We start from the raw sequence: 15,557 nt of genomic DNA, 5'->3' as shown, positions 1-15,557 counted from the left end.
AAGCTTCAGGCTTTTGCAGACACTTAACCGATCACACGCTGCAGCTGTGCAATACATATAACAGAATGACTAGACACAGCACACCAACACAATACATGACATGTATGACATTTATGGAGGGGGCCAGGAATGTATGTACTGGGCTAGTACAATAGACACTGTCCATATGCTCTATTATGGCTTATGAGCATATATCATGGCCTATAAACATGTATCTGATCAGGACCCCCTCTATTAGACTAGTAACAGATGAGTGTATTCTGGCCACATTGATGCGTCCGTACCAATCTGATTGTGGGTCTACTGACCTGAGCTATGAGCCTCATAGATTCCTATGATGCTTGTAGTTCATAGTCAGGCCAGAACACATGTCTGTATTACATACAAATGCTGCCAGAATATGCTGATGTGTCACTGGCCTTAGGCACAGCATAGAGCCTCTACAGGGTTGGGCTGATCACTCCGAAGGTCTCAGCACTACTATGTATTACATGCTTCTGCATTCAATCGAATAGGTCCCATGCAATATCTTATTCCTCAGGCCAAGGGTACTGGCGGGGAATTGTGCTGTAACTGCATGTAGTTACCAGACTTACCACAATCAATTGATCATTAGTGGGCCCTTTTTAAGTGAAAATGTTGTCCAAAAGGGACATCCCCTTTAACATTATGAATTGAAAATAGTATTGGACAGGGCAGGAAGAGTATGATGAAAAAAATAGTGCAAAAGTAATATAAATGCCATCCTCATTCAGCGGTTAACTGAAGAGCACATTTGAGTTATATCGGGTTAATATCTGTACATTCACATATCCTATATATTAGGAACAGCTTGATAAGCAAATCCTGTAGTCATAGCTCAAACCAAACCGCTGTATGTCAAGTGAGTTACTGTAGAAAAATATCTCAAAGTTACAAATTTTCCGAATGTCTTGGCAGAGAAAACCTATTGAATTGGCAAAGCTCTCGAGTTAAAAAATACCTTAACAGGGCTGAAAAATTATTTCCCCAAAAGTTTAAGGGAATTCAGAGGTCATAAAGAAAATGGCTAATAGATGATATGCAGAAAATTAATTTGACAGTGTAATTTGTGGTTAGGCTGGGTGGAACAATGACTTTCCAGTATATTCACTTCAGATGGCACTTACAAGAACAGATGGCAGCAATGCTGGAAACATTACCACATTTAGACTAATAGATCTCCAAAAGGTAAAGAATATATGATACACTATTCTTTTTCGAACAGAGACAAGTGCCTAAGCAAATTTATGACAGCTGCAAGACATTTCCATAGAGCAACATGAGTTTCCTATGAATATGACTTTTCTTTAATTCATCTTGTGTTTCCTTCATATGTTCTGTTACATTTAAAAATAAATGAAATCCACCCTTCAAAGAATAAAAATCTCTTTAATTACCATGGTTTTTATAATTTATTTAGAAAGACAAAACATACCGTTCAGATCAGCGGAGCGGTCATGAAAAATATATACAAGGAGCTATAATTTGCATTCTTTTGCCTGAAGTTTAATTTTCTTTCCAGAGTTCGGACATCTGGGGTGGGAGAATGTCAAGGACACTTGTAAGCCAGGAAGAAATGTTTCATTATCACATGGCAGGCGTTCTGACTCCCATGCACCGCACCTTGCTATTGAGTGATGGTAGTAAGACATTCTCACGTTAAAATATTATTTGTTTTCTTAAAAAACACCACGACTTTAAGGACTGTATTAATCTTGATTTTAATGAACTTTATACATCCTGCAGCAAAGTTTTAATGTTTTATGCAAAGCCCACATGTTTTAATTTTACATGTGGCAATGAATCTAATATAGTGTATGTCAGACTACAAACTACTTTTTGTTCTCTGAAGACAACTTAAAATATGGCAATATTAATGCTCTAATTCATTCTTATACTTGCTCCATATGCATATGAAGTATCTATCTAAGTATCAAATATATATGAGAGTAAGGCCGCCTTCACGTGGATGTCAAAAATCGCGCCAGTTATGTGCGTTGCGAGATGCACATATCTTGCACACATATGAACCCTATTCTTTTGTATGGGGTCATACATATGAGTGATGTTTTTCTGCATGGCACCGCGATGCGATGCAGGAAACATCGCGGCATGTTCTATCTTGCTGCATGCTCTCGCATCGCCCCAACCCCATCTGTGAACCTCTGTCTCTGCCACGAAGTGATGCGAGACTATTTTGACATGAAATCGCACAGGAGCTTTTTATAGTTTGGCTTATTCTGCTCACATCCTCTTGGGATTCACATGGATGGGGAGTGCGATATGGTGGGTTGGATTCACGGCTCCATATTGCGCTTGCCTGTGTGAAGTTAGCCTAAATGCGAAAGAGAAGACAAATATCATAAGTTATGCCTAGTGCAAAGATAGGGTGAGCAGTGTGTAACACAGGACAAAGAACATTATAGAGAGAAACCCTGTGTTGTGCACCACTTCATCAGGCCTGAACTCTAATCATTCTGCCCTTGCTGAAATGCAGATAAGCTCTACATGCACTGACTTTACAGGACATTGACTTTCTGATAATTAGTAGAGATGAGCGAGCATACTCGCTAAGGGCAATTACTCGATCGAGCATTGCCCTTAGCGAGTACCTGCCCGTTCGGGAGAAAAGGTTCGGCTGCCGGCGCGGGTGAGAGGTGAGTTGCGGCACTGAGCAGGGGGTAGCGGGGGGGGGGGGGGGGAGAGAGGGAGAGAGAGATCTCCCCTCCGTTCCTCCCCGCTCTCCCCCGCTGCTCCCCGCCCGCAGCCGGCAGCCGAATCTTTTCTTCCGTGCGGGCAGGTACTCGGTAAGGGCAATGCTCGATCGAGTAATTGCCCTTAGCGAGTATGCTCGCTCATCTCTAATAATCAGCCATCAATCTGAAAAGCAGGTCTGCAGTAGGGAAACTAGATTGGACATATTGGGTCAGTGTCTTCCAACCTTTTTCAGCTTGCGGCACACTTTGTAAAAAAAAAAATGTTATCCGGCAGCACCCCTGACAAAAAAGCAAAACAAAAAACAATCTGTGTTTCTTTCTATCCCTCCCTCCATCCTTCCCCTTTCCTGCAGCAGCCAATGGCCATGGTTGGGAAACACTTTATAAAGTGGACATTCTGAGAAGGAATCAAAGAAGACGAGGGGAAGCCATAAAATAGCAATATTGAGTCACAGAAGGTTTTTGTTAAATAATTCCAATTTGAATGATTTAACAGAATAAATTAAAATTTAATTATGCCACGACTAGAGATGAGCGAGTATACTCACTAAGGCTAACTACTCGAGCGAGTAGTGCCTTAGCCGAGTATCCTCCCGCTCGTCTGTAAAGATTCGGGGGCCGGCGGGGAGCGGAGGTGAGCAGGGGGGAGCGGGGGGGGGAGAGAGGGAGAGAGAGAGATCTCCCCTCCGCTCCTCCCCGCTCTCCCCCGCCGCCGGCCCCCGAATCTTTAGAGACGAGCGGGAGGATACTAGGCTAAGGCACTACTCGCTCGAGTAGTTAGCCTTAGCGAGTATACTTGCTCATCTCTAGCCACGACCCCTTTAAAATCAACTCAATCAGCATCTTTATCAATACAAAATAATGACATTCAAAGAGCCATATAGAATGACTTGCCAGCTTTACTTAAGGTACCTTTTCATGCGACCACCGTTGGCTGCATAGGTACACAACAGCTGTCCCACTGACTAACCCTCCTGTGTTTTCACACAGGAGCGACAGTCATTTGTGAAAGGAGGTACTGGAGATTTCGTCTGGCTGCCCTCCTCTATTCCCAGCAAACAAGAAATTGTTGATACATTAAACTACTGCCTGTTTAAATGGGTCAATAGTTACTTGGTTATTAGGTGAGCTAAAAAGTAAGCGACTCAGATAAGTGAGGGATTTCTTGCTCAGTGCCCTGTCCTTGGCTGTATGTACATGGGATGATTCATTGTTTTCAGCAATTATTTGGGCAATAATCACACTGTTTAAAGGTATCTCAAGATAGTTTGTAAGGCCGAAAATAGATATACGTCCATTCCGTTCAGCCTATTATCCTGCAGTGTTTATCCAGAAGAAGTCAAAAATTCTGAAGAGCTATGAGCTGTAGTTACAACCTATGGTAGGGCAGTTTGGTAGCTATGCGATTGTTGATTTCCCACTGATACTGGCCCTCAGTGTATGAGCAAGAAATGTAAACTTGTAAAGGATTTTGAATGTTCACATCTACATCAGGCATGCAGATTTATTATTACTCTCAACGTGACAGACATCTTGTTGGGACACCTGATGGACTCCATTCTAGGCCGCTTAGATCCATCTCATAAAAGGTTTGGCACAGTGTCATGGTTTCCGTTCTAAACATGGGCCATGACACAGATGTGAACAGAGCTTTAAGAAAATCATCCGTATTCCAGCAATATGACAAGATGCAGATTCTAAAAACTCTGCTTATCATTTTGGCGTTCTCAATCTCCAGCTTTGATGACCCAGCTCTGTTGCTTTAGTCTGTAATTCTAGTGAAAACACATTTACAATGTCTGTGCCATGTGTTATTATAAACTGTAAAGAATGAGGAGCTGAATACAGTATGAGTTGTGGAGAGAAGAGAAACACAGCGTTATCATTACAATAGTATAATTTAAACCCATGGGTGAAACATTTCTCTCTTCAAATTGTATTTCAAAAGGTTTGTCTTTAGCCGTCTTCTCTGTGTTACAATGTATTCACAGTTCTGTAATTCCAATATATTTTTCTATCTATCCCCGTATCAGTGTTAACAAAATAGGATTTTGAAGAATATAATGGAAAATATTAACTTGCTGTTACTGAACCGAATACAAGTAAGCAAGTGAAACAAAAAATTTTTAGAACTTTTTGTTTGTTGAATATGTTGACGGAAAAAGGCATAGTAGTCACAATTAGGCAATCTTTTCGTTTTGAGAATTATAGTTATTGTGATAAACACAGTGCTGTCATAGCTATAAATACAATCATCACTCCATGCTTACATACAGCCATTGTCAAAGTATGTTAAAAGAGTTTTACAACTTTAACTGCTGCAAATATTTTAAAATAATTAACGATTAACAGTACTCACTTCTTTCTACCTGCGATCCAGGACTGAAGCAACAAAGGTTCTCCTGATCTTTGTTTGCAAATGGCTAGCACATAACCACTGCAGGCAATCAGTGGTATGACTTTTACCACTGAGTGGTCATATAGTAACATAGTATGTAAGGCCAAAAAAAGACACACATCCATCCAATTCAGCCTATTACCCCCCCCCCCCCCCCCCAATGTTCATCCAGATGAAAGCAACAAAAAACCCAATCAGGTAGAAGCCAATTTTTCCCATTTATGAGAAAAAAATTCCTTCCTGACTCCAATCTGGCAATCAGAATAATCCCTGGATCAAAAACCAATCTCTGAAATGGTTGGCAGTTGACCCCTGGTGGTCAGAGGCACAGGTATAAGGTGGTGTGAAACAGACCAACCTATGAGCAATGTCAGATGGGAACTCTTGCCCTTTGCTAGTCAGGGAAATGGGGTACCCCTGCCTAAAAGCAGGGTAAGTGTCCCTACAAGGATGGCCCCACGGTCTTCCTCTTGGGCCAGACTATCCCTGATAGGACACACCACTGTACATACCAATAAGGCAGGGCAGAATCAGGAATGGTGCAGGGACAGGAAAACAATGGACAAGCACACACAGACAAGGCAAGAGACAGAGAGACCGACAACAAGATCAGAGAGAGGAACCTACAACAACAGGAGAGCAGCAAACAAGCAAAGACAGAACCAAGTACAGGGTAAGTGCAGACAAGATAATCAAAGACAAAACCTGTGCTAGGTGTCTGAGGCATACACACACCAACACTCAGTACTGAACAGCCGCTGTTTACACTGAATGATTAACGATCAGTTCATCATCCATCATTTATGCTGCATAAACAATGGACGATGACCTGAACAACGAACATTCAGTCTAAATAGCAGTCATTCAGTATTGAACAGCTGCTATGTTAAGTCAATGGAGAGGGGCAGGGGGAGCGCGAGGAGAAAAATCTCCTCCAGCCGCCTCGCTGTGAGCCAGCAATACTAGCTCCCATGAAGGTGCACAAGAGCGAGTATGCACGAGGACGAGTGTCAGGCATCGTTTGCCTGATATTCGTCAAATATAAATGGGCCTTTAGGGGCCCCATAAGGCCTCTCTTCTCCATATATGGAGCCCAGTACTATAAATAAAGCATTATAGTTACAGATTTTGCATTGGGGCCCAGGAGTTTCAAGTTACGCCTCTGGCTACTAGTACTATTATAACACCAGATATATTACATTTAAAGGGAACTTCTGGGTCATGGCAGTATCATCACTGAAACGAGTCATTGGCTGTAGTGGCCTGTGAACAATTAATCGCATATGGCAGCTGCAGAAGTCTCCAACCAAAGCGGCATGGATAGACTGACCGGAGGGCCATTTAACAGGTGAGTGCTTTTTTCTATTTTTCACCATTTCTTGCCTATACAATTGTTTTAGTTGCAGAAGACCTCCTTTAGGGCTGTGCTTACCTTTCCAACCATGTTTTATTTATCCAATGTAGATAAAATAAAAAATGGGGCAGAACTATGTGTCACTATGGTAACAGACTACAAACTTTGTGTAGTCCGATCTCACAGTTCGTTTGCATTCAAACCATTTTGAACCAAGCTGAGAATCAAAACTAGGAAGTCAGAACAAACAATTAGCTCCTGTTCCTCGAGCCAGAAGACCTAAAACTTAGGCACCTTCCTTAGAGGCAAGGTGTGTGACATAGGCAGAGGTGGTCAGGGATTGGAGACTGACAGATTTTCAGAAAGTATGTGCACACATGTCCTTGTAGCAGCATTGAGAGGCTGCCAGGACACAGGTGGATTTTTGTTGCGGAATCCATGTTGGGCATCCGCACTACGGATCCGCAGCAAATACCGTTCATAGCATGCTATGGGAAATTGATTCTTCCTGCGCACGAACGGAAATCAATTGCAGTTTCTGCTTGCGAAAGAAAAATTGCAGGGTGCTCCATTTTTGCATGGATGGCTTCCATTGAATGAACTGTTTTAGTATGAAAGATTACAATTAACATTACGGACAGGTCGCAGTTTCCGTGTCATCACCTAGCGGCAGCGTGGGAGAAGCGATTTTGAAAAATAAATTTGTACTGTGCATGTCCGACGGCGAGCCACCGAGTGCATCTGCAGTACAGATGTAGAAACGAAAATAGAGGTATGCACGGACACCACTGTGGGAGCCTGCTGCGGAATCCGGCTCTGCCAGGTGCATGCGAATGAAGACTAGAGCATGATGCCAGCCATGGACAGGTGTGGCAAGATGGCAGCTGTGGCCACAAATCATAACACAATGAAAAAAAGGTGAAAGAAGGACATACAATCGTATGTATGACAAGGAAAAAAACAATGGGGAATTGGGATAAAAAGATAGAGGTTTTGGGTCAAGGAGAGTCACTTTAATTATGCAGATACCTAGCTAGATGGGAACATGAACTATCTCACATTGTGTTGTAGTATGCATTTATTTACAGGAGACTTTTTATATACGACATGATATTTTATAGCACATCAACCTTAGCTTATTACTGGATTAATAATGTCAGCTCTGGGCAGCTGACATTAACCTGAACCAAAAGGTTTGTCATTTCCAGGTTAGAAAACATTTATATCACTAAGACTCAGCTTGTTAAAAGATTTTGTGTTTATACGCTGCCTATTGAGATGTATCTTGTTTCTTCTGTCTACTTTACAGTCACAACAGGATGTACATTAAGTTTAGTTGCTTTACTTCACAGAAGTTGTAGCTAACGAACACACCCGGGGCGAGCAATGATTTAATTTAACGCACAGCTAGTCATGTGTAAAATGGTACTTCCTGAAGGAGCTGCTTTGATAACATCTTGACCACCTATAATAGGTATTTCTGTATTTACTGCCCTTATTGTAGTGAAAAATGCGACATTATACAAAACAGAGATCCTTCCTCATGATGATTGCTACACATATATCTCCTTTCTGATCAGTAGAACTCAGCATAAATAAGAATCATAACTTTGAGTCAAAGGGGTTAGTGGTTCACAGTGGATTACTTTAGATGTAGGCGTAAGTGTTATATCAAGGGAGAGAAGTTTTTTTTAGGATGCTGGAAGTTAATGTGTTCTACTTTGTACACTTTTTGACTGTAAACCAAATTCACGTTGCTGTTCACTTTTGTTTCACTTAAATTACTATTAGAAAAATGAAAGGCTTTCTGGCAGATGCCTTAGGGCCTATTAGCATCTAAGCACTTGCACATTAAGTAAAAAGCATGGTAAAAATAGAACTGTAGATTTCAGAGGTATAACTTTCCCCTCTTCCATTATACTCTGAGGTCACATTGCTTAGACAAAGGCTTTAGAATATGGTGTTTAGAACAGATGTTTAGCGTTTAAAAACTGAAGTGGCCAAAGTGACGTGGTTGTTGGCACCTTTGAAGATATTGTCATATGTGCTGAACAACAAAGGAAATAAGTTCCAACAGGATCATATTAAGTCTCCCATGTGAATACTCTAGGGTATGGAAAATGTCCTTAATGGACTACTACTCCCAATTATTCTATGAGCAGAAGAACAGCAACCATTGTAAGCTCTGCCTCAGGACATTTCCTTTTGTGGGGGGCTGCAAAACTGTTACATCTGACCAAGACATATTATTGCGTCTTAAAAGGATCAATATACACACTCAATATAACTGTGGATGACACAGAATAGGGAAGATGGGGAAACTAACCCTTGGAAATGAGGAGACCCTACTTATAAGTAAAGCACTCATTCTGATGAGAGTGATCTCATGTCAAGAACTTGGGGTGACCCTGACTTTCCTTTGATCGTAACAGGTAATCAGGAGCGGGTTGGGGGGCAGGAAGGCAGGATCCCCCCAGGCTGGGCCACCAGCAAGTGTTTAGGGCCACTTGGCCCCCTTTGTAGCAGTCTGGAAGTTCATGCCACTGGTAAGCTTAAAAACTTAGTCACACACTTATAGAACTGCTGTCTTCCTTCCAACACATCACGCTGTAACCTCACTCCTCTGCCCACTGCAATACTCAAATTGCAGTGAACACTGAATGCTGGAGCCAGGTGGAGGTTAGAGGAGTGAGGTCACCACTGTGCAACACACTGCACAGCATCGGAGGGGAGACAGATGTTATTGTGTGTAGAGAAGATATTTTAACACTAATGGACACAGGGGGGCACAAATTAATTGAAAGACACCACAGAGGGAGTCACAAATTAACTGAAAAAGGCCACAGAAGGGGTCATAAATTAATTGAAAGAGGCCAGAGAGGGAGTCACAAATTAATACAAGGGGCCACTGAGGGGGTCATATTACTAGATAGGGCAACTTAGGAGAGTCACACAGCAGAGATGCTATTGCACTGTGGGACCATAGCATATGCACTATTAAATAATGGGACCATATTACTAATTGGAATCACAGCAGGTGATTACATAGTGAGACCATAGTGGAGGCACTCACTATTAGTGGGACCACAACAAACACACTACTACCAACAGGGAAGCACTGAGAAGTTTATTAGGGATTGCAACAGCAGGATGAGAGAATATTCAAAAGTGATTTGTGTCTGGAAGAAATTTCTGTGTCTGTCTGGACCCAGAGAGGAGAAAACCAAATGTGAATGACTCCAGGGATGGCACCACTTGTGATAATGTAATCATTATTACTGTGTAGAGCCGATATTTGAGTAGATTGTATAGTAACTATGTTGGTTAGAAGCATATTAGAACTGAACTGCTGTGTCTAAGCCTGCAGCCTTTTAGATGTTGTCCATTTTTGTGTGTACTGAGCTTGGTTCTGGTGCTGTACATGCAATTGCTGCATGTTCTATTTTGGTCTGTATCCCAGATGAGAATATGATGTGCGGCTGTGTGCTGGTTGTTGTGAGTTGCACCTGAGGGTCTCGGGTATAACTCACAAATAACCTTCTGAATGTGGTCTAAGGATGGACCACTACTCATAAGCCAGCACTGTGTGCTTGCCCACCAGGCTAGAACTTGCTAGCAACCCCTGCTGGGAATAGTGGAAAAAGTTAGATGACATTCAATGTAATACCACAAGTGAACAGGGAAAGTAGTGTACGAATACCCCAATAAATGAGTAAATCACCAGCAGACCTATCTTAAAGGAAACGTAGGTTAGAACCAGGAGCCACTGACTGGACCAGAAACACCTTCAGAGAGAAATTATAACTGGTGACCTCTGTGAGGAGGAGTTGGAATAAATGTACACAAATTAAAACTGATTGGCTGGCTGAGGTACCCACCTCCCAGCCAACCAATCTGTCCAAAGACCAACAGAGAAATATCCCTGTCGGCATCCAGTACTGAAGTGATAGTAAGTACGCAGTGACATGAGAATCACATGTGCCGGAGCTGATGCCATGACATCACCCCAGTCCTGATCCTTACTTATAGCTGGTGAACTGTGACAGCAACTAGAAGGACTTGATATTCTCTATCCAGTTTCTCTAGATTCTATGGATAAGAAGTGGTTATTTAGAGGGGCTGTCCTTCTTTAAGAAGATATGGCTGCTTTCTTTGAATAACAGCACCACACATGTCCATGAAGTGAATGGGGATGAGTTGCAAACCACACATGACCAGTAAACAGGTATGGTGCTGCTTTTTGGAAGAAAGCTTTTTTTATAATCATAATCGATACCTTCAATTTGGTATTCTGTCAGAACCAAATTTCTCTTGGGTAATGAAGCTGTCAACTGGCTTATTTGGCTGGCTGGCTGGACACAGTGGGCATACAGTATTAATGAAGACTGGTATACCGTTGAGTGTTAGGTTTTCTTTTCAATGTTTTCACAATGTGGTGAATGCCTGTTGGAGAACACAGTGCATAGTACTGAACAACACTAGGATGTATGAGCTCACCACTTTTTCCAACACATTGTTGCTTGTGTTAGTTAAAGTGTGTGTGTGAGGGGGCTTCATAAACAGTTTGAATCAAGCACCACTATTTTCACTACTATAATGTCAGAAAACTGGCGCATTCGCATAAAAAAATTCATTTAGAAGGTCCTCAGAGCAGTGCACATGTGAGACTGTTAAGCCTTGGAACTGTGCTTATGTGGACCTACTCATTAGAACTCTGGATATGAGAATGTGAGAAGATGCTGAAATGAGTGTGGTGATGCAAGAGGTAAATGTGCTTGTTCTGTACAATGGTCTGACAATTTTTTATGTAAATAGGGTAGTACACATAAATCTGTACGAGTTGGTCACCAACAGTATCTGTATATGTACAACAAAGATGTAGATTGGAATGTCTGATGGATACTGTGATGAGTTTTTGAAGGAGAATGTAGAAGGGTTAGAAGAGTTAGATTATAGGATATGATAGGCCTCCCTAAAGTGATGTGTTTTTAGGGCATGCTTAAAACTGTGGGTATTGGTGATTAACCATATTGTCTAGGGTTACGCATTCTAGAGAACTGGAGCAATTCAGGAAAAAACTTTGAGTTGGAAGTGGGAGGTTCAGACTATGGAGGAACTTAGTCTAAGGTCAGTAGCAGAATGGAGAGCATAGATAGGGTGGTAGACAGGGATTAGTGAGGAGATATAGGTGGTGCAGCACTGTGGAGAGCTTTATGGGTGAGACTGATGAGTTTAAATTCTATAGTTGATGGGCAACCAGTGCAGTGACTGGCACAGGGTGGAGGCACCAGTGTAGCAGCTGGGCAAAAACATGAATCTGACTGCTGCATTCAGAATAGATTTGAGAGGGGAGAGTTTACTGAGAGGAATACCAATAACTAGGGAGTTACAGTAGTCAAGATGAGAATAGATGAGAGCAACAATAAGAGTGAGGTGAAATGAGTGAGCAAGTGACTGACTATATGGAGTATAGGAAAAATTGGAGTCAAATATGACCCCAAGGCAGTGTGTGTGCTGCTTGGAAGATATGGGTAGTACCACACACTCAGAAATATCAGGTTTAGGTGGGTCAGTAGATGGCAGAAACACAAGAAGTTTAGTTTTTAAAAAAATTCTGTTTGTTACCTTATGTAACTAAATGGGAGCAGGATCTGGGGGAGGTCCTGAGCGAGGAGGAGTGGTCTCAGATATGGAGTTCTACCAACAGTGGGGCCCGCAATATACTAATGCTGGAAACCTCATACAAAGTCCTTCTACGATGGTATCTAGTCCCCACCCGAATTGCGCATGCTGTCCCCGGCTATTCAAAGAACTGCTTCCGGGGTTGCTCGTCCCCTGGTGATATGCTCCATACATGGTGGTCCTGCCCAAGAGTCAAGCGACTATGGATTAGGACATATTCTTTAATCTACTCAGTAACGTTCCACAACCTACGCAAAAATCCATGGAAGGCTCTACTGAATAAAAAAATTAAGAATATTTCCCCAAATTCCAGAAAATGTATTTCATTTATTTTCCTAGCTACAAAACAAACCATCGCTGACTCCTGGCGTAAAGCTACTCTGAATTTTTCCGAAGTTAAACGCCGAATAAATTGGTATCTCATAAATGAAAAACTCACTTCGATAATAGAGGATAAAAGGGATAAATTCATTAGCATCTGCACTCCCTGGATAAACTACACCTTTCCCACAGCGGGGTCGAACCTGTTAATCTAAAGCCAGCATACTAAGGTCTCCGCCCCTTGAGATATGGACCCTGAGAGAGAGAGAACCCCTCCCCCCCCCTAATCTTCCCTACACCAATCCTTTCCTACCTACATGATGAATTGGCCCTGGCCAAGCTATTGTTTACTCTTGAGGAATCCCTTTCTCGACAACAACAATGAAAATGCAACGCATGTTAACATCTGATTGTCATTTTTATTTTTTGGTAAAAAACCTCATTGATAAAAGGCTGGTAGCCAACATATTGTAACATGATGAACAATCAATTAATAATACTGTTGTCTTTAAATGTAATACTGAAAATTATTATTAACAAGATTATTGTTGAAAAAAAAAATTCTGTTTGATATAGAGAGAAGACCTGGTGTTAGAAACAGCAGCCAGACAATCGCTTGTATTTTGCAGTAGTGAAGGAGAGATGGTAATAAAAGCTTATGGGTACAGGTGGGAATGTACAGTATATTGGTAGCATCTCTCACTGCAATCTGTGAACCAAATACCCAAACACAGTCAGAACCTAGCAGTATTTTAATGCAGACAATTATGGAAGTGGCTAGACCAGTGGTGGCCAAATGGCAGCTCATAATCCACCAGTTGAACCCACTTCAGAAACTAGCAGATCATTTTTGTAACCTAGTATAGGTTACAAAATAAAGGCTGCACTAATTTTTATATCCAACTGTATTTTTATTGAGGCTCTAAAAATGCTAGGCACCATCACAATCTATATTTTAACACTCCGACTTTGATTGCCACATGGTGGTTTTTCTAAATCTGAGCATAGATATTTTTATAGTTTATGAGTGCATATACAAACAAGCATCTGCACGTTCACTCATCCAGATTATGCCTTTCAATTCACGGGAACATATGTTCATGTCTTTCACCGCCCTTTCCAAAGACCTTTTAAGGTGAATGGAACTTGAACATTGCTCTTTCTCCTGCTACATCTAGAGAAAGGTCTAGCTTGTAGCATGCCAGGATTCAATAATGGGGTTGCAGAGAGTTCAGTGCTTTACAGACATGTAATTTTTAACTTCCGTTGGTTATGGACAATTTAATGCGGGGGACATAGCTGAGAGGTTTTCTGAGTTGTTAATGTTTCACATTAGTTCAGAAGCATGTAAAAGGTACTTGAATTAGAGAAATATATAACCACATGTTTGTGTATTCAGACAGAAGATAAACATCGTTTCTCCACAGATGGCATTTCTAGTTATTAGGCCTAAGGGAAGGAAACATTCAGGGTTCTAACTGAGGCAAACATGAGGTGAGATTGACCTTCCTATTAAACACCATAGGACGACGAAGGATTAAAAATGTCATTTTTAAGTGAAAACCTTTGTGCCCATCTACCAAGTTGGCATAGCAAATTCATAAACAAATCTGAAGATAAAGAATGTCAGGTACCTTTTCATCAGAACATGAATCACTCTTCTATCCTTATACACAAATCATCCATAACTTTACAACCACTGACAGGTGAAGTGAATATTTCATAACTATGGCATCTGTCAGAGAGTGGGCTGTAGTAGGCAGCAAGTGTTCAGTCTGTTCTTAAATACAATGTTTTGAAGCAGGAAAAATGGGTAAACGTAAGAATCTGAGCAACTTTGGAAGAGCCAAATTGTGATGGCTAGATGGCTGGGTCAGAGTATCTCCAAAACAACAAGTCTTGTTCCCAGTTTGCAGTGGAAATTACTTACCAAGGAAGGACAAAGGGCAAACCAGTGAAAGGTTCATGGGCACCCAAGGCTAATTATTGTGCGTGGGGAGTGAAGGCTAGCTCGTCTGGTCCAATCCCATAGAAAAGCTATGGTAGTAGAAAATGCTGAATATATTAGAAAGGTCAATGAAGAAGAAAAGCTGGATGTTAGCATATTGTATTTGCAAGTTTATTCAGCAGGAAACATACCCAGCAATGCTTCGACTCAGACTCAAGCAACTTTCAAAGACAAAGCCACATACATATATATAGTGCAGGAAATCATTGCAAATGTGATATCATTAATCAGCATAATTAAAATTAGTATACTGTCACCAATAGGATATCCACAGTGTCATTTACAAACACTGATGAATGCCCTTTTACACACAACGATGATCGCTCAAAATTCACTCAAAAGCCATCTTTTGAGCGCTAATTGTTGTGTGTAAATGTGCGCCCATCGTGCACTTACCGTGCACTTTTCGTCCATCGCTGAGTTCAGGTCCGCACGAAATCCTCGCTCATCAGGACAATAAGATATGACAGATCGCACACTGAGTTCTCTGCAAGCAGAGCTGATAACAGCTGATAACAATCTTTAACACCTGTTAACAGCCTCTGTCCCACTGGAGAACAATAGCAATGTATTTAAAGAACAGACCACCAGCTGTTCTCTAAATACATGCAATGAAGTACTAAAGGGCTGATTTAGCCCATTAGTAGCTAATGCAAAATGATAGCTCAAAACTGTCAGTTTCTGAAGAATTTTGAGCGATCATCTATGTGTGTAAATGCACCTAATATCAAAGGACTGGTGTCTGTATAGTGGGCAATGGATTGTCAGGGTGTGCTGCTGGGATCTGTAGTACTAAGGTTCCTAGCAGCACAGCTCCACAGGTGAGGGTTAATTGAGCTGGCTGAGTGTGGTATTTTCCAGCAGCCAATCCTCTTTAGCCTGCAGCACATATAAACCCAGCTCCGGTCAGTAACTGATGCTGGTCTTGTACTGTTTGGATGTATCTGTTTTGTCCCCACTCAGAACTGTTTGCATGTAGGTCTGTTGTGTCTCTCTGCTTCCTAAAGATGGTTTGGACACCTGTAGTCCTTGTCTGTAGCACATGCAGAACCCCTT

General features: G+C 41.6%; 1 long non-coding RNA gene across 1 annotated transcript in view; it reads right to left on the bottom strand.

Annotated features, from left to right (window-relative positions):
• Positions 1-1,526: 1,526 nt before the first annotated feature.
• LOC136627713 (uncharacterized) overlaps positions 1,527-15,557 on the bottom strand; it is a 151,439-nt gene continuing 137,408 nt past the window's right edge. The window contains exon 3 of the long non-coding RNA XR_010792815.1: positions 1,527-2,356. This is a non-coding gene — a long non-coding RNA (uncharacterized lncRNA). The remainder of the gene's footprint in view (positions 2,357-15,557) is intronic.

This window comes from Eleutherodactylus coqui, chromosome 5 (assembly GCF_035609145.1).
Source record: "Eleutherodactylus coqui strain aEleCoq1 chromosome 5, aEleCoq1.hap1, whole genome shotgun sequence".
Taxonomy (NCBI): domain Eukaryota; kingdom Metazoa; phylum Chordata; class Amphibia; order Anura; family Eleutherodactylidae; genus Eleutherodactylus; species Eleutherodactylus coqui.
The sequence above is the reverse complement of the archived record's forward strand: the minus strand, read 5'-3'. Positions and strand labels throughout refer to the sequence as shown.